Below are 25416 nucleotides of genomic sequence, written 5' to 3'. Positions count from 1 at the left end.
AAGGCGGAATTCGCCTTATTACAGTCAGAGAAGTCAGCTTGCAAAGTAGTTAAATGGCAAAACAAATTCGTAGCTAATAGACTTGTAAAATTTTGTAATTGATTGTTGTGGTGAAAGGTTGAGCGAAAACCTTTTTATACTCGACTTAGCCTTCGTTTGGAAAACCACTTACGTCGACGGGTTCTTGCGGTGTTTTTCAAATCGATTTTTACATGACATCCAACTCCATGAAACAACACTGGTCACGTTAACTTTTTCCTTTGAGGCTCTCGCCCATTAAATAAAAAAATTGAAAAATTTTTGCCAAACCTACAACAACAATCTTTGTACCTAGAATATGACGGTGTCTTGGTGGGCTCAGAAGGCAATGTCATCAAATCCTGGGACAATTTTTTGCATGCTCGAACTTAAACGTTGCCTCTTCTTATGAGCTGATAAAAAAACTGTGGTCTGCAATGGAGTAAGGTATACTTCAAAGAAAAATAAAAAGAACTGGCATTTTAAATATTGACGTCATTGGTGCTGCAAAAGGATCCTCAGAGTCTTTATTAACATCACGAAACCGTAGGAAACATAAATTTAGTACTTGTAAAATTGAAGTGAAGCATCTTCGTGACCCTGAGATTGCTTTAGGTAACTTAGGGTACTGCATTAAGGCCCCTAAAGTGGTGTAGCATTGCAAGATATTGACCAATCGAGTTGTTAATTTGTTGAAAACAAATTCATGCCCAGTAGCGTTAAACACTTGGAATAACATCCTTGTCACTGTTCTTCCAGACCATGCTTGATCTCAAGCAACTGTACACCTAAACCTATCAGTTTTTGGTGTTCATCAGTACCCAGACCACTATCAAACATCAAAATTTGGATCTATCTTGTCCTGTGAAGAACTTCAGAACAAAACCTCGAAAAAAAATTTTTCAAAAACCAAAAAAAAAATTGCAGTGATTTTGAGTAATTGCACTAAAGTTAAGCACCACTATATAATAGAAGTTTTCTCAAAAAGCAATCCAATAGGCTCGCTATAACGAAAATAATTTATCCTGTGGAAAAGAGTCCGACCTACTTTTCGAATTGCCTGTTCGAAATGCTGGAGCACGGTTGTTTGCTGTCTCATTCCTGCTCTGGGATTCATATGGTTACAAATGAGTCTCGAGTCAGCGCAAAATACAGGTTTGTCCTTGTCTTCAACGCAGAAAGAGAATGCCCGTTCTGTAGATTGCGAGCTCTTGACATCAAGGGTGATCATGCCACTGCGCATCCCGACCGATGAGACGCAAGACCCAGCTGTTGATAGATCTGCAAAAATTTCGTTAGCTAGAGCCCCTATTTTACTGCTTTGCGTAATTTATTTGTCCAACAAGAGCGGAGATTGATGAAATCTGTTTCACGCGATGAGTGGGGACATCCTTGTTGTTCGTACAAACTTCGCTCAACCATTGAACGGGGAATAAAAACCGAATTCGGATAGAGAAGAAAGATAACACTTCTACGTGAACTAATGTTTCAGAGAGTACTCAATCGTATGTTAGGTAATCGTAGAACCAGTGTCGACCCACTGGGTCGTCACCTAAAAATTAAACTCTTTAAAAATCTGTAAGTACCCCCGCAAAAGATTGGTCTGTTGTTCATTTTCACTTGAGCGGCCAAAACTTCGATAACCAACCAAGCTGACTTAAAATGGATTTTTCTTCAAAAAAATTGATTTTGAGTTTAGTTTGGCTACATATAATATGATTAGGTGTAGCCGACTACGTGTAATAATATTAGCTATAGCCGACTACATGTATTAAGATTAATTATAGCCAACTACATGTATTAAGATTAGGTACAACTTCCCATGTATAACGATTGGGTCTAGCGGTAGTAAGAAGGCTGAAGGCTGCCTGGAGGTACAACGGGGGGGGGGAGGGACGTTCGCGTTGTTCGATGCAAGTTTACAACATAGGTTTACAACATGTTTACAACTTCTGCTCATACTTTTGTGGTTGTTTTTTTGCGACTTCCATGATGGACCTTTTAAGTGAGTCGGTCTCGGTATAGAAATGACAACCGTATTTTAGTCCAGCCGTGATTGCTTAACTCTATTCCGTAATCCAACTGTTGATCTTAAGCTTTACCTCGATTATACCTGAAGAACCATTCACCTAAATTTTGTTTAGGAAAAGTTACCTTAAAAGTGTTTAGTTTGTAATAGCAGACGCTCAACTCCGGCAGTGCATTTGATCTCCTCTCCTTTTTACTGTAATTTTAAAAAATATGACTTTTTTAATCGACCAATGGGACTATAAAGATTAGGAAACTATGCTCCCATCTCATTGGTTGATAAGAGTTTATATATCATTGCAAGCTTTGTTCGACTCGCGACCAGTTGGTTAAGTAAAGTTTTGTGGTTAATTTTCCCCTCTGGTTCAAACCAATCGGCAAGCTTACCTCTAACAGCCTGCTGCTTTCTGCTCATATTCGAGCTTCACTTGAAAGTTACATTCAGGCTAAGCTAAAAATTTATACCTATTGACACCGCATTAGTAGCCAGTTGAAGACCGTTTAAAAAACAGCATTCCATAAACTTCTTTTGTCAGCAAATATCGCTATTTTTTACAACATTTACTGTGCACTTAAATTTGTGCACTTTAAGTTTCTGAGAGCAATGCTGGGATTAAGAACTAAAAACTAAGTTAAGGTACAGTTAAGGTCCAACAGTAAAAGTCTCCTCATGAGTCGAGCAAAAATTTTTTAATGGGGTCGAATATGGGTTGAACATGGTCTTTTCATAAGTCTGCTTCTTAGCAAATTTGGAAAGGATAACTTTTAATTCGGCTGGTGATCCACATACTGAACCAGCAACGGGGCACGTCTAACCAGCATTTCACCACTGCAGTCCAACTTAACACACAGTTGCAAAACTGCCAAAGATCTTCACAAATTTTGAATTTTTTAAGATAAAGCAGATATTGCAGATTGTCTATATTGCCACACTACATGATTGAATTAAACTAGGTAGCTTAATTGTAACGACCTTCATCTTAATAGCCATGATGTAAATGTGGCGTCATTCAGTTGTTGCCCTTCCAAATTCATTAAATTACAATTTTTTAAAACAATGCACATTTTTGACAGACAAAAGAAGAAAGAGCATACATGCTGACTAGTTCATATGCAATTGTGAGCAAAAAAATGCGCATAAAATTTATGAAGCAAAAACGCAGAGTCATGAAATGATTTTTGCTCGACCCGTGATTTGACAATCGATTGGAATTGGTCAAAAAGATATATGACTTATTTGACTTTTGCTGGACGCAATTTTTACTAATCAAAAATTTTGGTCGAGGGATAGTTCAGAGCCCAAATCTGGTCGAGCAAAACTCCAGCGTATGTTTTTGGGGTCAAGCAAATGTCCATAGTGACAAAATATAGTTCGAAGAAAAGTCCAGCTGAATAAAGACGTCTAGTGAAATTCGCTTCATAGCTTGCTTGGGTTCAGCATGGTCTAATCATACCCTTTTTTCGTCGAGCATGGTCTTTTCATTGGTTGAGGTCTTGACTAGGGTAACGTTTGGAGTTGCTGAATAAAAATTGCTGGGCCTTGCATTGATCTTTGATTGGTGGCGTAAACATCTTGGACCAGATGTCATAAAATTGAAAAGAGATTAAAAATTTGAGTCCAGAAACTGAATTACAACCGATTTTACAAACTAGTTTGCAAAATCGGTCGTATGAAAAATTTGGTTATTTGTAAATTCGGTAATTTGTAAAATCGGCTGTAAATAAAACCGAAAAACGTACCTAAACAATGAGCATACGCAGAGATGTTTGGTGAGTTAATATTCAATTAATTTTCTCTTCTATTATGGTTTAACTTTTGACATAAACTTTTATTGTTTAACAACAAGCTTTTTATACTTACGAATTTCGCACTTTTACATGTGTAAATTTTAGACGACAATTTTCTCATCTTATCTTGTCTGTTACTAAAACAAATAACCTTTTTCGATGAATTCTGAAGTTCAATTCCAGTTTTCACTTTCTGTAATTTAAATTACTATTTATGTTCAAAAAATAAATGCGGTATTGTGGTGGAATTTCTATATATTTATTGAACTAGCCTAGGCAACAAATGACGTTATATAATTTGCGTGTATGATGGTTTGATTTAATTCATATGTTGCAAAACAAAGACACAGAAATTTGAGCTCTGCATAAGCATACGTGTTGCACAAAACAGCAGAAGTGCAAATAAATTAATAGAAATTAGGCCATTGAATCTGGCATTTTTCTTGGTTGTTCCAGCTAAAAAATCCGACGCGTGTTATTGAAAAAATTTGGAGTACTTTAGATAAAGTCAACAAATGCTACAAAACTTTGCTTGTTCATCAAAAAAAACTCCACCATTTGGTGGTTGCAGCTATCTATTCTGCTTTCAGGGTTAGTATCAATTGAGAAGCGAGATCCGAGATTAATTTTTTGGCATCTCTTGAATACAAAACAAATTGGAAACGACAAAAGTGACGAACTAAAACTTTTAGTAGCAGAATAAAAACAATTGTAAACGTTAGAAAATTGTTGATACTCTTTTTCTAATTAGAGAGCCTAAATTGGTTTTTTTAAGTTCTAGAGTTGACCACGCAGAGATTTGTCTTCTGGTTATGGAATTGTAGCTTGCTTCACAAATCTGGTCAGATTCGCCAGCCAAAATAGGTCCAGTACTTTCAATTCAAAAATTATTTTTGGCCTAAGTGTTCAGTAATATTATTGTGCACAATAATATTACTGAACACTTAGGACAAAAATAATTTGGCCTCCCATTGCAGCCCATTGCAGCCCACTCTTACATGGCAATTTCAGTCAGGGGGGTAATTCCTTAAAAGTCCTCCCATTGCAGCCCATTGCAGCCCGCTCTTACATGGCAATTTCATGAAATTGCCATGTAAGAGCGGGCTGCAATGGGCTGCAATGGGAGGACTTTTAAGGAATTACCCCCTGACTGAAATTGCCATGTAAGAGTGGGCTGCAATGTGCTGCAATGGGAGGACTTTTAAGGAATTACCCCACATGACTGAAATTGTCATGTAAGAGTGGGCTGCATTGGGCTGCAATGGGAGTACTTTTAAGGAATTACCCCCCCTGAATGAAATTGCCATGTAAGAGTGGGCTGCAAGGGGCTGCAATGGGAGGACTTTTAAAGAATTACCCCCTGACTGAAATTGCCCTGTAAGAGTGGGCTGCATTGGACTGCAATGGGAGGACTTTTAAAGTGGGTAAAATGGTGTAAGAGTGAAGGGGTGATTTGTTCAGAGGGGGTAAAGTGATGTAAGAGTTGGGCTGCCAAGGGCGTTAAAATGGTGTAAGAGTGAGGGGGTATTTTGTTCAGAGGGAGTAAAATGATGTAAGAATTGGGCTGCCAAGGGGGGTAAAATTGTGTAAGAGTTAGGGGGTAATTTGTCCAGAGGGGTAAAATGAGGTAAGAGTTGGGCTGCCAAGGGGGATAAAATGGTGTAAGAGTGAGGGGTATTTTGTTCAGAGGGGGAAAAATGATGTAAGAACTGGGCTGCCAAGGGGGGTAAAATTGTGTAAGAGTGAGGGGGTAATTTGTCCAGACGGGGTAAAATGAGGTAAGAGTTGGGCTGCCCAGGGGGGTAAAATGGTGTAAGAGTGAGTGGGTAATTTGTTCAGAGGGGGTAAAATGATGTAAGAGTTGGGCTGCCAAGGGGGTAAAATGGTGTAAGAGTGACGTGGTAATTTGTCCAGAGGGGGTAAAATGAGGCAAGAGTTGGGCTGTCAAGGGGGTAAAATGGTGTAAGAGTGAGGGGGTAATTTGTTCAGAGGGGGTAAAATGATGTAAGAGTTGGGCTGCCAATGGGCGTAAAATGGTGTAAGAGTGAGGGGGTAATTTGTTCAGAGGGGGTAAAGTGATGTAAGAGTTGGGCTGCCAAGGGGGGTAAAATGGTGTAAGAGTGAGGGGGTAATTTGTTCAGAGGGGGTAAAGTGATGTAAGAGTTGGGCTGCCAAGGGGGGTAAAATGGTGTAAGAGTGAGTGGGTAATTTGTTCAGAGGGGGTAAAATGATGTAAGAGTTGGGCTGCCAAGGGGGTAAAATGGTGTAAGAGTGACGTGGTAATTTGTCCAGAGGGGGTAAAATGAGGCAAGAGTTGGGCTGTCAAGGGGGTAAAATGGTGTAAGAGTGAGGGGGTAATTTGTTCAGAGGGAGTAAAATGATGTAAGAATTGGGCTGCCAAGGGGGGTAAAATTGTGTAAGAGTTAGGGGGTAATTTGTCCAGAGGGGATAAAATGAGGTAAGAGTTGGGCTGCCCAGGGGGGTAAAATGGTGTAAGAGTGAGGGAGTATTTTGTCCAGAGGGGTAAAATGAGGTAAGAGTTGGGCTGCCAAGGGGGGTAAAATGGTGTAGGAGTGAGGGGGTATTTTGGTTCAGAGGGGGTAAAATGATGTAAGAACTGGGCTGCCAAGGGGGGTAAAATTGTAAAAGAATGAGGGGGTAACTTGTCCGGAGGGGGTAAAATGAGGTAAGAGTTGGGCTGCCCAGGGGGGTAAAATGGTGTAAGAGTGAGGGGGTAATTTGTTCAAAGGGGGTAAAATGATGTAAAAGTTGGGCTGCCAAGGGGGTAAATTGGTGTAAGAGTGAGTGGGTAATTTGTTCAGAGGGGGTAAAATGAGGAAAGAATTGGGCTGTCAAGGGGGGTAAGTAGTAATATAGTGAGCTACACTCCCCGGGGGGGTGAGGTCCCCCATGTATTAAGATAGGGTATAGCGTATTTTTCGGGATTTGGGTCCTCCGTAACGTATTAAGATAGGGAATGAATGAGCATGTATTAAGATTAGGTATAGCGGCGTTAATGTATTAAGATAGGGTATAGCCGCCATGTATTAAGATTAATTATAGCCGGCGACATGTATTAGGATTATGCGCCGACATGTATTAAGATTAGTAATAGCCGCCGACATGTATTGAGATTAGTAATAGCCGCCGACATGTATTAAGATTAGTAATAGCCGCCGACATGTATTGAGATTAGTAATAGCCGCCGACATGTATTAAGATTAGTAATAGCCGCCGACATGTATTAAGATTAGTAATAGCCGCTGCCATGTATTAAGAGTAGTATAGTCGGTGCAAATGTGGGGGGTAGGTTCGGAGACGCTCCTGATAGGCTGAAATTTTGAGGGGAAAAAATCAATGTTTGTGTAGTTATTAAGTGTTTACTTGAGAACAATAGAATCGGCGTGGGTAATTAATTGCTGTAATTATGTGAGGGGTAATTATGTGACAGGTTGAATTTTGTTTACATCTTTTATGTTATTAAATTGTGAAATTAATTGGTGGGGGTTTTCAATTACCCTAGTTATCTGAGGGGTAATTATGTGACATGTTGAATTTTTGTTTACAAATTTTAGGTCAATTGCAAAGATTGTTCCCCTAATTGTTTGAATCAATTGTGTAACAAATGTCTTTTGCGCGCTCATTAATTGGAAAAAATTCAATGATAGAAAAAAAATGAATTAAAATTGTATAAAATTACAGACACAGTATAAATGTAATAGAGAATACTAAAGAATTGTGCTATAGTAAAAGCATTTAAGTTATATGTTGAGTGGTGCTGTATGAATACCGTCAGACTGAACAATGCGCTTAGGGTAGAAATAGGACAGTCCCTTCTTTGTCTGCTCATACGTAGCAACACAATGGTTCATTGTTCTGAACCCTCTATTTGTTGAAGTAAGATTGATAATTTCATCCATCACACGTTGATATTTCTCCATCGGTCCATCTCCGTTCTCTTCTAGTGTTCTTTTATTGAGACCTTTACTGCTGAACTTGTATTTGTCAGACTGTGCATCGTAGCAACAATAAGTTTTGCTACAAAGACAAATCATTTCCGTACATCTGAATTCTTCCTTGAAAAGTCCTGGTTCCCGTTTATCATGCTTCTTATGCTTAGAACAACATGTTCTAGGGAAGAAATTTTGAATAGCATCTGCTTGGAAAGAGTCGTTACAGTCCTGCTTTCTCAATGCTTCCCATTCTTGTTTTTTAGCAGGTCGAATACAATCATACAAATTCTCATGAGCTAAGGCTAAATAGAGGGAATCTGTATCCATCTCTAACTCCTCGAATTTATCCACGTCGCAAAATCTGTCAAAGAAGTTATAGTAGAGCTCCAACATACGTAATTTAGCGTACTGAAGTATGAAGAATCCAACTATTATAGGTTCGCGGTGTTCAATTTTTGATTTTGCTAGCTCAACTTCGTAAAGCTCTTTTGAGACATTGTTCAACCGCTTAAACATTTTCCCATTGATTGCTTTGTGCGTCTTCTCATCGTTCAAATATTTGGTTTCTGTATGTTTGCTTCTGTCCATAATCTGATAACCGTAAGAGCTATTACCCAATAATTTCATAGTCTCAGCAACAACGCTGGAATCAGGATTTTCATCTCCACCTCTTCTAGCGTCTACCACTGACTGTACAAAGGTGTTGAAACATTTGCGCGGCGTGTACTGTACAAATCTATAAATTCTTGTACATTTCAGACCGAGGCTGATGTAGAAATTTAGTAGGGGAGTAATAATTGTTCCATTTTCCAGATTGAAACTTGAAATTAGCATTCGCTGAGGTTGCTTCAGTAAGTTGTTTTCGACAGCGTAATCTCTCATATAATCCCCAATATCAGCTCGACTAACGTTGAAATTTTTAAAAATAGGCGGGAAATTCGAAAACTTGTACTTCAAACCTGTGGGAACTTCCAAATCACATTGTACGTATCCAAACATCTCCCCATCTCTTATTTTAGCTAGTAAAGACTCTTGCTTCAAAGGTAATTTGAAAGGAAAGTTCTTTCTCACGTGATTTCTGACATTTTCTTCTTCTTTAACACTTTCCCACCATTTACACTCCCAGATTTCAACAATCTTATATCCTTTACTTTTTAAGTAATCTCTTCTCAATTCATCATGTTCTCTTTTTCTAATCCCTCTCTGTGTTTCCTCTTCCGAGAGACTTGCTTTAGCTTCCTGACAAGGACAGAAATGAAAGTAACAACCCATGGCTTCAAACACCGTATTACAATGTGTGCAAAATCCGTCTACGCTAAAACAATCAATCTTCTTCTGTTTTCCGGTTGTGTAGTAGCTCTCAATTTTACATTCGGAACGTTGTGATTGAAGATATGACATAACCATGTTCTCAAATGTTCGAGATCTGTTTGTTCGAGCCCTGAATTTTTGAGAATCTCTATCAAATTCCCATCGAGTGTAAAGTCCAGTGGGCATTTCTTGACACATTGAAAAGGGATAGAGTTGGCTAGCGTCAATACCTACGATAGACTTGCAAAGGTTTTCAGAGTTTCGTATGAAGGTCTGATCAACTACTGCTTTTCTAGTAAAAACAATAGATGGACCACCAGTCATATCCTCACGTATTTTGTCATGTAAATCTTTGTCAGCTTCAACAAATGGAAAAAACTTGTGGTTTGTTGACTTGTGAAGACAGATATTAGCCAAGTTCGGAAGTGTACATCCGAGTTTTAACATATCGATACCCTTGTTGTGATAAAACTCCATCATTTTTTGCATTGCCTCCAGTGTTGGAACAACATCCTTGTTGTTGTACCACTTGACAAAATCTCTGAATGTAGCCATTTTTTCTTGCTCCCAGACCACTTTCAGGTAATTGTAATTGTCAATTCCAGGTGGAGGAACATTTTTCAACCTCAACTTTTTTAATGACTCTTGTTGAGAAAATCCACTGTTAAGCAATTTAGTGAAATCAGTAAATTCCTTCTCCAGTGGATTATAGTTTCTCAGTTTGCTAAAGAAACGGTCGTAAGGAGGGAGAAAAGTTGCATCGAGCTTTTCGGGAGAGTCAAACCACTCATAGGGGAAGAATCCTTTGGTCTCATTTGTCTTGTATGCTTTAAGGAAAGAATCAAGTGATGTAGCTCCATCGAGAAAGTTGAGGATATCGAGAAATTGTACATCACCAAACTTAAGAGAAACAAAGTGATTTGCTTTTTTAATAACAGTAGGTTGAATGTCGCGCTCATGAATAAGATAGGGTAGGAGATAGGACTTAATGAGATTTAAATCATATTTTCCACTATTGAATCCGAACACAGGTAAAGTGTTCACATAACGCTCAAAGTGCTGCTGTAAGTCCAAAAGCTGGTTTTTCTGCATTTGGAGAAATTGCGTAGACATATCAGCTTCATCATCTTCTTCGGTACGTTCATCGTCACACTCAAATGTTGAAGCGTTTTGATCCTTTCTTTTAATTAAATTTTCGCCAATTGCGTTAACTCGTGCTCTGATTACTGCTTCAATAGAGGAAAACTTTGTCCACATTTCAGTTTTACTTTTGTTTGCTAAGTCTTCAATAGCTTCAACAAAAGATATAATGAGAGCTTTCGGATCTTTATCGCATAGGAAGACAGATTCATCAATTAAATTGGAGGAAATAGAGACAGAGATTGGTTCATGCTTTCCAATCCAAGTGGTTGTGTTTGTATCTTTTAATTGGTCGGAGGGTACACATATCGATTCAAAGTCAAAAATAGCCAAGTTCTTGAACAATTTTTAATCTTCGTTGTAGGAAATTCCAAATCCGTCAAGCTTATCAAATAAGGTCTCGCGCAATGTATACACATTCTTTGGGTAAATATGCTGTACTCTATCTTTACACGTTTTAACATGGCGGTTGAAATTTCCCGCTTTCTGAATGAACGTATCGCAACTGGGACAACGGAATCGTTTAAAGAATGTGTTGATATCATCTACATAGCATATATGGTTGTTGTAACGTAATAAATTAATATTTTTCTCATACATTTCAATACTTCTCCTCGCAAGTTCACCAACAAAATCTCCATCTACAATGTCAATATCGTAAATAAATATGTTGTGCTTTATCGCATTTTCAACAAATACAAGATGATCGATCGATACCCCTCTTAAATTGATTGCGTCTTGTCCAGATTCGTGGAGGAATGCACTAAACAAATTTTTTGCATTGATCTCAAGCTGCGATGATCCATATAAGTGAACAGCTATAGCTCGGAATAAGCAAAGATAATCTTTGTAAGTCTCACCATAGCCATTCGATACGAGACAATTCACATCTGGTTGTCTGAGTAACTGTTCAGGAAGAACAGCATCGATACATCCCATTGGAATGGATTTTAGGAGAGCGCAAAATATAGTTACATTTGTAGTCAGAGCAATTCGCCATTTTGTATTCTCCCGCTCCTGAGCACACGTCTCCACTAAATCCATCTTTTCAATCCTGTCCTGAAGAGAGACTAAGTCTCCTTTGGAACAGAGTAGATGAGATTTCTCGAAGAAAGTGTTGTTCTCGTGAGCGTAGAAGTATCGATACTCGTCCGTATCCACATTTCTTAATATAAATCCTAGAGCTAAGTTGACTTTGGCTGCACAGTTGAGTTTTTCGAATACTTCTTTCAACTTTTTATTAATTTCATGAGGATCGAGCTTGGACAGCTTGAAGTTGAACACTTGATGTCTTCCATTTTCCATCTCAGTATCGTCAAAAAAGTGCTGGCAAGCACTAAGTTCTTGTTGTAGCTGCTCGTTGTCCTTTTCCAGCTCCTCTGATTCTAGAACTTCTTTAAGCTTTTCACTCGATTTTGTTCCAACTTTTGTTGAAGTTCCATGCTTTCTCCTCTTGTGTTGTTGAAGAGAATAGAAACTCGGAAACTCCTCCAAGCATACAGTACACATAGTGCTTAGCTTTGTATCCTTAGGAGCGTGATGCTTAGCAATGTGGTAATTCATGTCTTCTTTCTTCTTTGTACTGAAATGTGGACATTTGGGACAAAATAGAGTCCCACTATCACAAGACTGCTTGTGTCTTGCCATATTCTTCTTCACCACCATTTTGTTGCACTTTGTGCATTTCACTGGGAGATTTCTATCGAGAGAAGGCATTGTTTTGGTACAAGATGAAACAAATTCGGGTATTGTGACGAGCAACTAATTGTGACAATAACAAAGTGAGAATGAAAGAAATTATTTTTGTACATTTAGGGAACGCAGCTATGACGCATCACTCCATATATGGAAAGTTATGATTTCCATTTTAAGCAGCTTGTTGTCATAACCGAACATTCTAGAACATAATGAATAAACCAATCAGATTCTTCCATTTACAAATACCTTTAATAATTAAGAACACTCTTTTTAAATATGTGAATTCATTCCTTGGAGTAAACTCAAAAATAGCAAATCATTCTTATATATCTTCTTAATCATTTCTTTTACATTTTATATAAGTTTTCATATTTCATCCAGCCATAATCCAAAAACAGACTCACAACAAATTCAAACAAATTGTTCCAATCTTAACAAACTCTGTGATTCAAATTTGTGTCTATCCGCAATTGACAGAATTCGGTGCTTGCAAACAAATCCTATTGAAAATTGAAATTAGCACATGAATGTGCTTTTACAACAATGTTAAAGATGTCGAAAACAAATATTCATCCATACTTCACGAACAAATATTTACTTTACAACTTAACGTTATTGTCTTGGAACCTCTCAACCAATCGAAATCCCGTGTTAAAGAAATTATTCTGAAGATTAACGATTTTATTTTGTGTAATTGTTTCTTAATTTTAATTTTCTTTTACATAAACAGAATATTGCGTGAAATTTTGCTCATTTGCGAAAAATGTTAATCAAAAATCATTTACAGTTGTTGGAAAAAATATATAAGAGGAAAGAAGGAATTGCCGATGCTTACAAAGTTGACGAGATTGATGTTGATTCCTATTTTTCTACAATTTCTTGGACATTTGCGTTCAGAATGACAGAATAATCCGATTTAGTAAAGGATTCGAATATGCAACATTTTCCATTAAAAAATTCAATTATGATGATTATATAACGAAACAATCATTTGATTTATCGTCAGAGCTAAACATTAACAAGTACGAAATTTTATTTATTTTGAATTCTGTTCCCGAAATTTTAGAACAGTACAGAAATCTAGCACAAGCGAACTGTATTCCAATTCCTGACCCCATAGCAATCACTTCATCTGTACAAAGCGCGTTGTTTTTTCATTATTATACAGATTACAATTCTGAAGGAGTAAAAATTCGATTTGGAATTCGGCTCCCAAATATATATATACAAAAGTTCTGTTCCAAAAATGGAATACTTTCCGAGATTGATTTAAAATTTAACGAAGTTGAACAAATTTATCAGAGCTTAACATTTTTGGTAAATTATGTCACTTCGTTCCCAATGAGCTATCCTTATTTAGTAAACAAGTAGTCGTATCATGTGATACATGTATTATTCAAAAACCATATTTGGTTTCTATTCACGCATTGATGTTCCTGCTTCGTATACGAGCATCATTTTATAACAACTTCTTCCATATTTGGATACATTAAATGATTTCCATTTCCTGTTTCGGTTACTAACGTCAGTTTTTCTACAAAATATTTCCTTCTTTGGTTACTTTGTTCTTATTGGACGGAATTCACTATAAATAGGAGCGACAAAGTTAGACTTCATCATTCTCTTTCTATTCCTCAAAATTAATTTCACCTCTGTTCCTCATCGTCCTGCTAACTATTCTTCAAAACTTTATACAATTGAGTTCCTACATTCACATTCTTCTTATCTACAGATCTTACTTCAGTTGTAACGTTTATCTGTTTCTAACTTAGATATTCTTTTTATCCTACTATAAAGTGAAATTTCTTGTTTTCTAACTTACTCTCTACTTGACAGTTTTCAATACGTTCATTTACAAACTGCTTTTGTTTCTAAAAAATCCACTTCTATCAACTCATCTGAACAAAATGGAGTTTACTGTGCAAAACAACAGTCTTCTGTACTCATTTTCCTTTACTGAGGAGACTGCTCGGATAAGTATTAAAGACTTATCAAACGGATTATATGAGACTGTAATGACTTTACCCATCACTGTGTGGCATATTATTGAACACCAGCGACAACAGTTCGACACCTATCATCAGGGTCAGGTTCCAATTACGGAGAATCAGCTTGGAACTCAAGCGATGGGACACGAGGTTGCTGTTATTAGTGGGCACCACTATCCCCACGTTGCTGGGACAGAATTTCCACCTACCTACGTCGCTGGCAACATTCAATATACTTTCCCTTGGGAAGAAGGGCAAATTCCCAACTCTTGGTTCTCTAGCCCGGATGTAAATCAAGTTTTGAGTTCAGTGGAGGAGTCAGGGAATTTGCTTCAAACTGTGTCAAGCTTTGATGGGAGCGAGCTAAGTGTTGATACTAGCACTTGGACAGCAAATGAACAGCAGAACTTTGATCCGGCACAGTACTATGGTTCTACTGATATGTCGACTACTCCATCAATGACAACACCTTCCATAGAGGATGGAACGGCGCACAATCCAATTTTGCTGACTGATGAAAATTCAACAACTTCAATCAGCGTTCAACCAACTGATCCTCCAGTAATATTTGAACGTTCTAGACCTTTTGGGAATGAGATTCAAAACTTACCAGAGTATGTTGTGAGAACTCTGTTTGAATAGATTCGAGTTGGCACAATTTTGCAGCTTCATTTGTAATCGTTCTTAACGGAAAAGTTGTATGTTGATTTATACATTTTCCTGGTGATGTATTTAAACATTCTTTATAATATAATTTTTCTCATGTGAGCTTTCTTTTCTAAACCAATTCACAAGGATATAATCAAACAAAATTTTGAATTTTGAAACTTCGTTAAAAAACTTGATATTTAACGGAAATAGCATTATCAAAACTCGACATTTAACAAAAGTTTTTGATCAAAAATTTGATATTTAAGAAAAAAAACTGAGCAGAAATTTGATTTCTAAGAAAAAAACCTGTATGAAAACTCGATTTTTAAGTTGTTATAGAAAAAGAAAACTTGTCATTTTACAAATTAAAAATCTCTTCCTTTTTTGCGTTAAATTATACCGTAAACTGGTGAAAATCAGGAAAAAATTTGCGCTTTATTGTATCCAATTGGAAACTGTTTTTTGATATTTAAACAAAAAGATTGAATGAAAACTCGACATTTAACAAAAATTTCGTTGAGAAAACTCGACTTTTATTAAAATAAATTGTTCCAAAACCCAACAGTTAACAAAAATTTTTGTGAGAAAACTCGACTTTTAAAAGAATAATTTGTTACAAAACTTGACATTTAACAGATTAGAGGTATCAATTTAAACATTTAAGAAAAAGATTGTAAGAAAAGAGAAATTGAATTTTCTTGATTTTTAAACCAAACATAAAACTGATACTATGTAAATAATTGTGATGCAATTACAAATTTATTACTTTCTAATTTCAAGATATAACAGAGAATTATCAATTAAGCCATGGCCGTCTAACAAACAGTCAACAATTTTTATCAATTCACCCTCATATTTTGAGTTTTTAAGAGATTGAATTCTGTCCAGAAAAGAAGATCCCATTGTTTGTGTGCTTACATTTCTTTGTTCAGCGCGCAGTAGATGTCTCTTGAACTTTTTTCTACTCAATCTTTTTTTAGACACACTAGGTAACTTCTCAACATACTTGTTCTCATAATTGTGTTGTACTGCTCTGTCTAACTGAGTAAAGACAAGTCCCGATTCTTCCAAAATATTGCCAAAAAATTGATGTTTATATAATGTATATAAACAATCAACTGTCTGATATAAATAGGAGAGATCTTCCAGTTTTTGAAGCAAGTCTCCGATGGAGAAAGAAATGAGAACAATGTGATATCGACAGGTTTTCAGGGGACAGAAACTGTTGTGTGAAGCAACATCATATTCACTTGTAAGAATATATGGTCTATAATCTTTGACAGATACAGATATAAACAACGCCTTTTCACAGAATTTTTTGTAAAAGTGTGGTAAAACCTGACACATAACTGCTGCCATTCTGTAATATTATTTAGTTCTAAAGAAATTGATTTCCTTATTTGAACTTAAATTCCAAATAAGGAAACTAATTTATTTATTATAAATAAAACCAAATTCCAAATAAGGAAATCAACTTATAAATTATAAAGAATTTCAAATTCCAAATAAGGAAACCAATGAAATTGTTATGTGCAATTTAAAATCTCATTTGAACTATGAATCAATTCAAGAAACAGCGGATTAATAAATTTCGATGTTTTACTTGTTCAAAATATTTTCGTCACTACTTCTCTCTAATGCAACACAGACGTGCTAAACGCAAAGACTCTTTTTCTATAATGATTCAAAAGTTTTCTTTATTGAAAATTTCTGATTAGAAATCCTTTTAAGGAAGAATTCTAAATAGACACATTTTTCTCTTCCTTTTTAGGAAATTGTGCGAAAACAATGATGTCATTAGCATAAAAGGAAATTCTGCGTTGTAGAGGCCCTTAATTTTTTAAGCAAATCATTTAATCAACTTCTCGCAGCTTACTCAAGTTACGTAAATGTCTCTCTCCAAAGTATCTCCTTGTTACTCGAGCGCTCCATCAATGTTTACAGATTCACAACCTAAATTGGGTACTGATTCCGTCCCATTTTATATTGACTTTGGTTCTCATCCAAACAGATTTGGGAGATTTACTGTGTCCCAAATATTTAGAAATGGACAAAATTACTCGGAACCAACTTTTCAAGACTTTAAAAAAGATAAATGTGGAACATTTGAAAAGTACCAACAACTGAGAATTGGAGATTACGAATTCAAGAAATTTTGTCTTCTGAAGAACGATCTGCTGAATGGAGACTGGGAAATTCGAGAAAATCCAGCTCAATTTGAGAAGAACCCAAAAATGGAAGACGTGCTGCAACAATGTCACAAAACAAGAGAGATCAGCATTGGAAAAAATCGAAGACTCTACGTTACCTTTATACAGTACGTTCAGGACAATCCAGCTTCAGTTTATGTCGAGATCCGACTATTTTGTCGCAAAGAGAGCAATGAGTTCAAGCAAGTGACTTACGTCAGCTATAAAATGGAAGAATTCAAGGAACTCATTGAAAATCTTAAAGACTTCTCTAATATTGAACAATGTACATTTCAATAACTACTGCTGCGCAATATTATGATGTTTTTTATATTGAATGATGAATATTTGGTGATTATATGTATTTGACTTTCAGTGAACATTTTTTCATTTGAAACTTTTTTCTTCTTAGAATGAGTTGGGATATTGGATGCTCTAGAAACATTTTCTTAAGTCTCAGAGATAAATCAAAAGTTTTTCACGTCAGGTTACATCACGAGCTTAAAAGGTATTCATATACAGTTCTTGAAGCGCAAAATTTTCCCAATTTGGATAATTTAGACGTAGAGTCCCAAATTTCTGAATTCAAGTGGGTTATTCATAATGGGCTGCGCAGAACAACTCTAACATATCGTTCTGACAAACAAGAAATTTCCATTTCTCAACATCGCTGGAACGGATATCAGTGGAGTTTTCTTACAAAGATTGATTTGAAAAAAGAGGAGTATAAAAATCTAGTAGATCATCTACCAACACTTCTTTCCTATATAGAAAATTACAAAAAGACTTGCATTATTTTGGACGAAACAACTCAGAGTTAATGAATATTGTTACTCTGGTAAACATTTTCAATTGTTACGGAAGCATACTTTCAATGTTCCCTACGAACGAAAAACGTAAAAACTGTTTTCTCGCTGCGTGTAAAATTTGGGACCGAAATGTCGATTTGGACGAAATTGATCAAAAGTTTCCTCACGGAGGAAGAATTGGATATGGAAACTCTCTTTTGGACTTTTTCTTAGCTAGATCAAAAATTTTTCGTCTACATGCAATTTTACATGATTCTGCTGGAGCTGTGAAAACAACAACAGACGAAGGACCAGGTTATTGTTACATGCTGCCGCAATTACCCAGCTCCTGTCTTCTAGGTCTTATAACTGGATTATTCTTTTGTCTCTACATCAAAGTTTGTCATCCTCATATTTTTAAAATACTAGATTGTTAATCATTTGTCAATTATCTCAGCTAAAAAGAGGATGACTCTCGTTGTGTTTGATATTGAGTGCTTGGAGGGAACAGTTGTCAAGGAGCTGGGAATTTTCAAGGACGGAATTGTGTTAGGATATACATTCCTCCCACCGAATGACTACAAGCCAACATTTCAAGCAAAGTGGAACACAAAGAATTTACATGGAATAAACTGGAATAATGGAAAAGTTGATTACTCAGATCTTCCAAACATAATTCATCAACATTGTTCTCCTACAACCGAATACTTTGCCAAAGGATTGGAGAAATGTAAAATCCTATCCAATTATTTGTGTAAGGATGTGGAAAATTTGGACGATTTTGGATGTCCAAAAGCCTCTAAGTTGATTTCCAACGAAGATACAATCTGGGAATGTAGTAACTACCCCTACCGACACAAGAAAACATTGCACTGTGCAGAGAAGAAAGCTTATGCTTATGGAAATTGGGTTCTTAATTTTTTTGACAAAATTTAATATTTGTAAAAATTTTTCTATACTTTGATTGTAATGTATCATATTGTCTTTTAATTAATTTTTAAAATCATTTTTTTCGCCTACAAAACATAGAAAAGTTGCTTCAAAAATGAGAAAGTTGAACAAATTTTGTCCTAGCGTTACACAGTTATTCTTCATTTCAATTCTGTCGTTTTTCTTAATTTTGAATTTATTCTCCTTTTTTATGCTTTCTGTTATTAATTCCTGTGAAGAGACAGTATTTTGGCTGTCGCTGTTGTTTGTTTCTTTTTTATGTTTAGAAGCTTATCTCATTTTTTTATTTATTTACATCACAATTCAGTTGAAACAATTTCTCTATCGTCTCAATGATTACGTTTAAATGACTGAGCATACAGATAAAGGATTAAATTTGCGTAATTTTGTCTTTGATGATAATAATCAGGAACGACAATCATGGAAATGTTTTGGACAGACTTGTAATAGGTCTCTAGTCGTTTTTCTGTCCCAATTTTTTGTTATACTCGTAATTCTGGTCTGTTGTATAGTACGAATAACATTGGCTACAACGTGTGAAGAAACAACAGTTTGGATTGCAATCATTTCTAGTACAGTTGGTTATATTTTACCTTCACCTAAATTACGAACAAGATAATTTCCACAAAAGAACGAATTTTTATTTCATTGGTTGGTCCAAGCGGATCTGGGAAATCTCATCTTATACATGAATGGTTAACAATTGGAACTTTTCAACCAGAGTTCGACAAAATTTACTACTTCTATCAACATTATCAATCTCTTTATGGTTTAATGTCTAAAGATGTTAAAAATATTGAGTTCATAGAAGGAGTTGACTTTGAGTTTATTCAAAACCTCCCAAATAACGGAACAAAGTATCTGTTAATTTTTGACGATTCTTGTGAGGAGATTTCCAGCTCTAAAGATTTCGTTAAAATTGCAACAGCTGGGAGACATAAAGGACTCAGCACAATATACATCAAACACAATTTATTTCATCAGAGTAGATTAGGAAGAGATATAGAGTTACAAAATACTCATATCGTCTTGTTCAAATCTCCTAGAGATGTACTGCAAATAAACACTCTGAGCCAACAGTTGGGATTAGGTTCACAATTAAAAGATTGGTATACCAAAGCAACTTCTATTCCTTATGGTCATTTACTTATTGATTTAACTCCCAAAACAGTCGACTCTCTTCGATTTTGTACAAATAGTGGATCGATTCCTTCAATTTTTTTCCTTCCACAACATAAACAGCAGACCACATTTTTGAGTGATGAGCACACAACATCTCTCTACTCTGACAACGTTCCAAAGTTATTCCCGGAACTTCAAAAGAACTTACCTAAAAAATTGTCCGAAAGAATTTATTCAGTTCCTAAACGAGTGCATCGTAAACATGCTCAGAGGAGAACTGCAAGATATTCAAAAACGAGACGTAAAAAAGTATCAAGACGAAATTCATCAGCTTATTCTAAAAAGAACTGGAATAAATAAAAGGAGAGCAATTTTAAGTTCAAGGAAAGGAATAGAACTTATATCAATTCTAACTCCGTCTATCATTAACCGTCTTTCTTGAAATGGAACAGTTTGTTTTGATTCCTCAACAGCTTTACGAACAAAAATTCAAATTACATGTGTATAAATTGGACGATAGTGAGGAAAAAGTTAACTTCGTTCCACAAAATTTAGATTCTCTTCACAAGGACATCACCACTAACACAAAATCATTCAAAAACGAGTCAGTTGTAGATCAAATACTCAAATGTCCTCGAATCAAGCTGTCCCTCAGTGACTCCATTTTACTGGATGGAAGAGATACAAATGTAGCATTTACCGATTTTATTTACGCATTGAAGAGAAAAAATATTGCATTTCCTGATATATATTACACAATACTTGATGCTACAGGGATAAGTCCGAGCAAAATTGTAAACAAGGATGCCAAAAGCAAAGACAGAGGGAGTTGGATCCCTTTCAAAATCTGAAAAAGCGAAACTTCAACGATTATACAAAGAAGGAAAAGCTGCATTTGGATCGGTTAGAAATCTTCAAAAAGCGAGCGGTTTATCAAGAGGCAAGGTTATTTCCTTTCTCCACACTAAAAATTCCTATACAAAATACCGTCAAGCAAATCGACATTTTAGACGATTACCTGCATTTGCAAAGCGGATAAATGAAATTTGGTGTCTTGATTTAGCTTTTATGGACAAATTGTCAAGAGTTTAATAACGGAGTAAAGTATCTATTAATCTGCGTTGATGTATTTTCTCGTTTTGTCCGTGTTCAACCAATGAAATCAAAGTATTCTACAGATGCTGTAGCAGCTTTCAAAAAAATGCTACGAAAAGACAACATCCCACAAAAAGTATGGGTTGATCAAGGAACAGAGTTTGGTGGCGAATTTCGGAAATTTTGTGGAGAAAAGAAAATTAAAATTTATTCAACGAGAAGTGAAACAAAAGCTGCCGTAGCTGAGAGAGCTATCAGATCTTTGAAAAACATTATTTATCGCTTCATGGAAGAAAACGGGCATAAGTACCTTGTAAAAATGGGATCTTTCCTAAATACAATGAATAGTAGAGTAAATAGATCTACAGGTAAAGCTCCAAAAGAGGTAAAAAACAAAGACTTTTTATCAATTTTTTTACAAAAATCCGATCAGACAATACAAAAAACCTCGGTTTAAAGTAGGGGATAAAGTACGAATTTCGAAATACGATATTCCTTTTAGAAAAGGATACAAGTCACAGTTCACGAGTGAAATCTTTGAAATTGTTAAGATTGCTACGTACAAACCTCCAACATACAACCTCAAGGGAGAGCAGGGAGATGAAATACTAGGAAAATTTTATGAACAAGAGCTCTCAAAGTGTATCATTTAGTGATGAACTCTTTTACGGTAGAGCTGGTTTCCAACGCATCCTTTGATTGTTATCCAAATAATACATTGAGTTCTTTTACCAATTTCCTTCCCGAACAGATTAACCTTGAAGGAGAATGGGAGGTGGCAATAACCGAACTATCATATCCATCTTTGTTTCAGAATATTACAGATGGAAAATTTTTCTATCTAGATGCTGCAACTCCAGATACAAAACCTTCCGATTATTATACAATTGATGCAGGACTATATCCATCAATATCTGATATTGTGAACGAAATGAACAAACAAATTCAGGAAAGAGAAAAGTATGAGAAAACCCCAATCAAATTAAAAGTCAACAGAATTACACAGAGAATATCCCTAAGCCTTCCTAATGAAAACTCGTTACTGGTTATCTTGAGTACTGATCTCTGTCACGTATTTGGGTGTGAGGAAGCTGTTTACGGAATGGGTGTTTTTATGAGTGGTGCTGGACCACATTTTCCTAAATTTCCCTATGATATTGTTCGAATTCATACTCTCATGATATACAGCGATATTGTTGAATACAATATTGTAGGTGATACAAAAGCCGCGCTTTTGAGATGTATTCCGTTTATTTCTAAAATTAAGAATGGAGACATAATATCTACTGGACAATATATGAATTATCAAAACTTCCCAAATCTACAATTTAAAAAAATTCTTAAAAATTCTTTCCACAGCATTAAACTTGAGCTCCGCGACTCATACGGTGAAAAAGTTCCCTTCAATTCAGTAGGTGTAACAAGAGCTGTATTGATGTTCAGAAGAGCTTCAGACAATCATTTTTAAAATTAAGTTTACAAAAAATGGTTGCAGACAGTGATTTACCGTATTTTCGTGGTTATTCAAGACAAAGGGGAAGAGGATTTGGAGCTTTAGCACAAACAATTGGGAGAACTGCAATTCCTTTTTTGAGACAATATGTTGTACCAGCAGCTAAAAGAGTTGGTGCTGGCTTGATTGAATTAGCTGCGCCAGAAATCGGAAATGTATTAGCTGGAAGGAAAAAGTTCAAATCTGCAGCCACAGATGTTGGAAAGAAAACTTTACGTAAACAACTAGGAGGAGGAAAACCTAGAAAACGACGTATTATTCGAAAACGCTCGCCAAAAATCAGTCGACGTCGTCGAACTAGGAGGGATATTTTTACCAAACTAAAATGAATACCAGATCAACAAATGACAGTAATTTCCGTTATGGACACTTTACAAATTCTTGCTTGGAGATTTTTGACAAAAATCCGGTTTTGGAACCTATTGAATCATCCCATATTCAAGAAGTTTATCCCAGCACTTCATTGGATGAAAGCAGCATTGAATTTGAATTTGAAACAGATAGAAGTATTTATCTCGATATGAGAGATATTCATTTACAAATTAAAGTTGGATTACAAAAGGGAAGATTATTTGACGATTTCATGAAAAAAGAGGAGCATGGAAAACCAGATATGGGTATGACTTTCACTGATGATGATTTACAATATTTGACTCATGTCAACAACTTGTTACACTCTCTTTTCTCCAACTGCGAAGTGTATTTAAACAATCAACAAGTGTACAACTCTAACGGACTCTATGGCCACAAAGCTCTGATATCCAATGAAATCAATGCTTCTACAATGAATAATGAAGGAATTTTGGCTTGTCATGGATACGAATTTGAGAAAGATCCTAGTGATTATGAAAAAAGTCCGTTCATAGATAGGGAAGAAGAGCTTTTGTTGAAAGATGGGGTTACCTTATATGGTAAACTTGCAATCGACTTATTTCAATGTGAAAAATTATTACTTCCAAATACAAAAATTAGACTCAAATTGATTCGAGCGAGACCAAATTTTTACATGATTTCCTACAATCCACATGTTTCCCTTAGAGTTCTTGACTGTTCACTTTTTACGAGACGTGTTGTCGTTAATGAGGTCTATCACCAGACAATCAAGTATCAACTAACACATCAACCAGCTTGCTATAATTTAATGGAGACAATTGCGCGAACATTTATTATTCCTTCTGGACAAAATCAATTTATTCAGGAAAATGTTTTCAATAATGCCCCAATCAGACGAATTGCAATAGCAATGAACACTAATTCAGCATTCACCGGACATTTTCAAGAAAATCCTTTTCATTATCGAAAGTTTGGACTGCGGGAGCTGAGAATTGTTCGAGGGGGGAGAGCTGTTGTCTCAATTGATACAACCAACAATTGTAGAGCTTATGTTACAACAATGAAGGCAATGAACTTCAACGAAGAAATTCCTGCGTTACCGAATGATTTCTTCACAGATCATTATGTGCTTGTATTCGATCTCACATCACTCCAAGATGCTGGTGAAAATGTTCATTATCCTGAACTCAGTGGGGAAAGTCTTCGTTTAGAAATGTTCTTTGAACGTCCGTTAACCAATGTTACCGAGTTAATTGTTCTCGGAGAACGAATCTCAACAGTTAAAATTGATCAGTTTGGAACAGTTGCTAAGAATGTCTGAAGAACTCTGCATTAATCAAGATTTTTTAATTTTCTTCTCAATTTTTTATGGTTTTTATATTATTGCCTTCTGCGTTGGAACATTTGTTGGATATGTACTTTCATCGCCCAGTTGCAGCCCTTTCCACACTATAATATCAAGATAGGGAATGGATGAAAATTGGGGTAGACGTACTCCAAACTTATATGTATACCTTATTTGTGCAGTATTCCTGGGACTTTTAATCATCATTATTATCTTTCATCCCGATGTCACAGGTAATAGTGGAGACAGAGTAAGTAAATCTACAGGAGATCTGATACGTAAAATTCCCCAATCTAAAGATTGTTGCTTTATTGAAAAGAACGAATCATTTCAACTTGATTGTAATGTGAGAAATCCCTGTTCAAACGGAGCTTGCGAATTGAAACAGAAGATTATTTGTCATGGATAATCAATCTCTTCAACAAATTATTGAACGCATTCCTGAGCTAAAATTCAAATACATTGGATCATTTCCAGCAGATTTCATTCCAAATTTACCCAAATTCAGCTTTGCAATCATTAACACTGCTTCGAGTAAAGAAGTCGGTGAACATTGGATATTGATTGCTCGACTCAACAGAAGTTACTATTATGCGGATTCTCTGGCTCGATCAGTAACACATTACAAATTTTTAGGTAAAAAGTACCAAAAAATAATACATCGACCACTTCAGAAGATGCAAAATTTGTGTGGATTCTACGCAATTTTTGCAGCATTTCAACTATTTAAGTTTTTCCAAACCAACTTGAACAATATTCATGATGTACACGTGTTAAATTTTATAAGTAACTATATGTAGTAGTGTTCATTTTGGTATTTAGTAAGCTGAAGTTAATAAAGTCGATAGTATATGTTTCTCGTAACTGTTTCTCGTGAGTTTTCGAAACTTTTTTTATCGAACTTTATTAACCACTCGGCTAAGTGTACCTTGATGTTCATTGAAATTTATACAATTTATTGTAAATGATTGAGTAATTTTGTATTTTGATGCTCATAATTTGTACTGTGTCTGTCATTTTATACTATTTTAATTCATTTTTTTCTTTTATTTAACATCTTTTTTCAAATAATGTACAAAAAATAATGCATATATGCATGTAATTAGCAAGATGGCGCAGTGGGAGCGCGCTGGGCCCATAACCCAGAGGACGGTAGATCAAAACTACCTCTTGCTATCTTGACTTTTTCCAATTAATGAGCGCGCAAAAGACATTTGTTACACAATTGATTCAAACAATTAGGGGAACAATCTTTGCTATTGACCTAAAATTTGTAAACAAAAATTCAACATGTCACATAATTACCCCTCAGATAACTAGGGTAATTGAAAACCCCCACCAATTAATTTCACAATTTAATAACATAAAAGTTGTAAACAAAATTCAACCTGTCACATAATTACCCCTCACATAATTACAGCAATTAATTACCCACGCCGATTCTATTGTTCTCAAGTAAAAATTTAATAACTACACAAACATTGATTTTTTCCCCTCAAAATTTC

General features: G+C 35.7%; 1 non-coding gene across 1 annotated transcript; it reads left to right on the top strand.

The window, feature by feature from the left end:
- The first annotated feature begins 25015 nt into the window (after positions 1–25015).
- Trnam-cau (transfer RNA methionine (anticodon CAU)) lies at positions 25016–25087 on the top strand. Its single transcript has one exon. It is a non-coding gene; the product is annotated as a tRNA-Met (tRNA).
- Positions 25088–25416: the final 329 nt, after the last annotated feature.

Source organism: Convolutriloba macropyga, chromosome 2 (genome assembly GCF_964194025.1).
Source record: "Convolutriloba macropyga chromosome 2, txConMacr16.3, whole genome shotgun sequence".
Lineage (NCBI taxonomy): Eukaryota > Metazoa > Xenacoelomorpha > Acoela > Convolutidae > Convolutriloba > Convolutriloba macropyga.
This window is presented reverse-complemented; position numbering and strand designations above follow the sequence as displayed.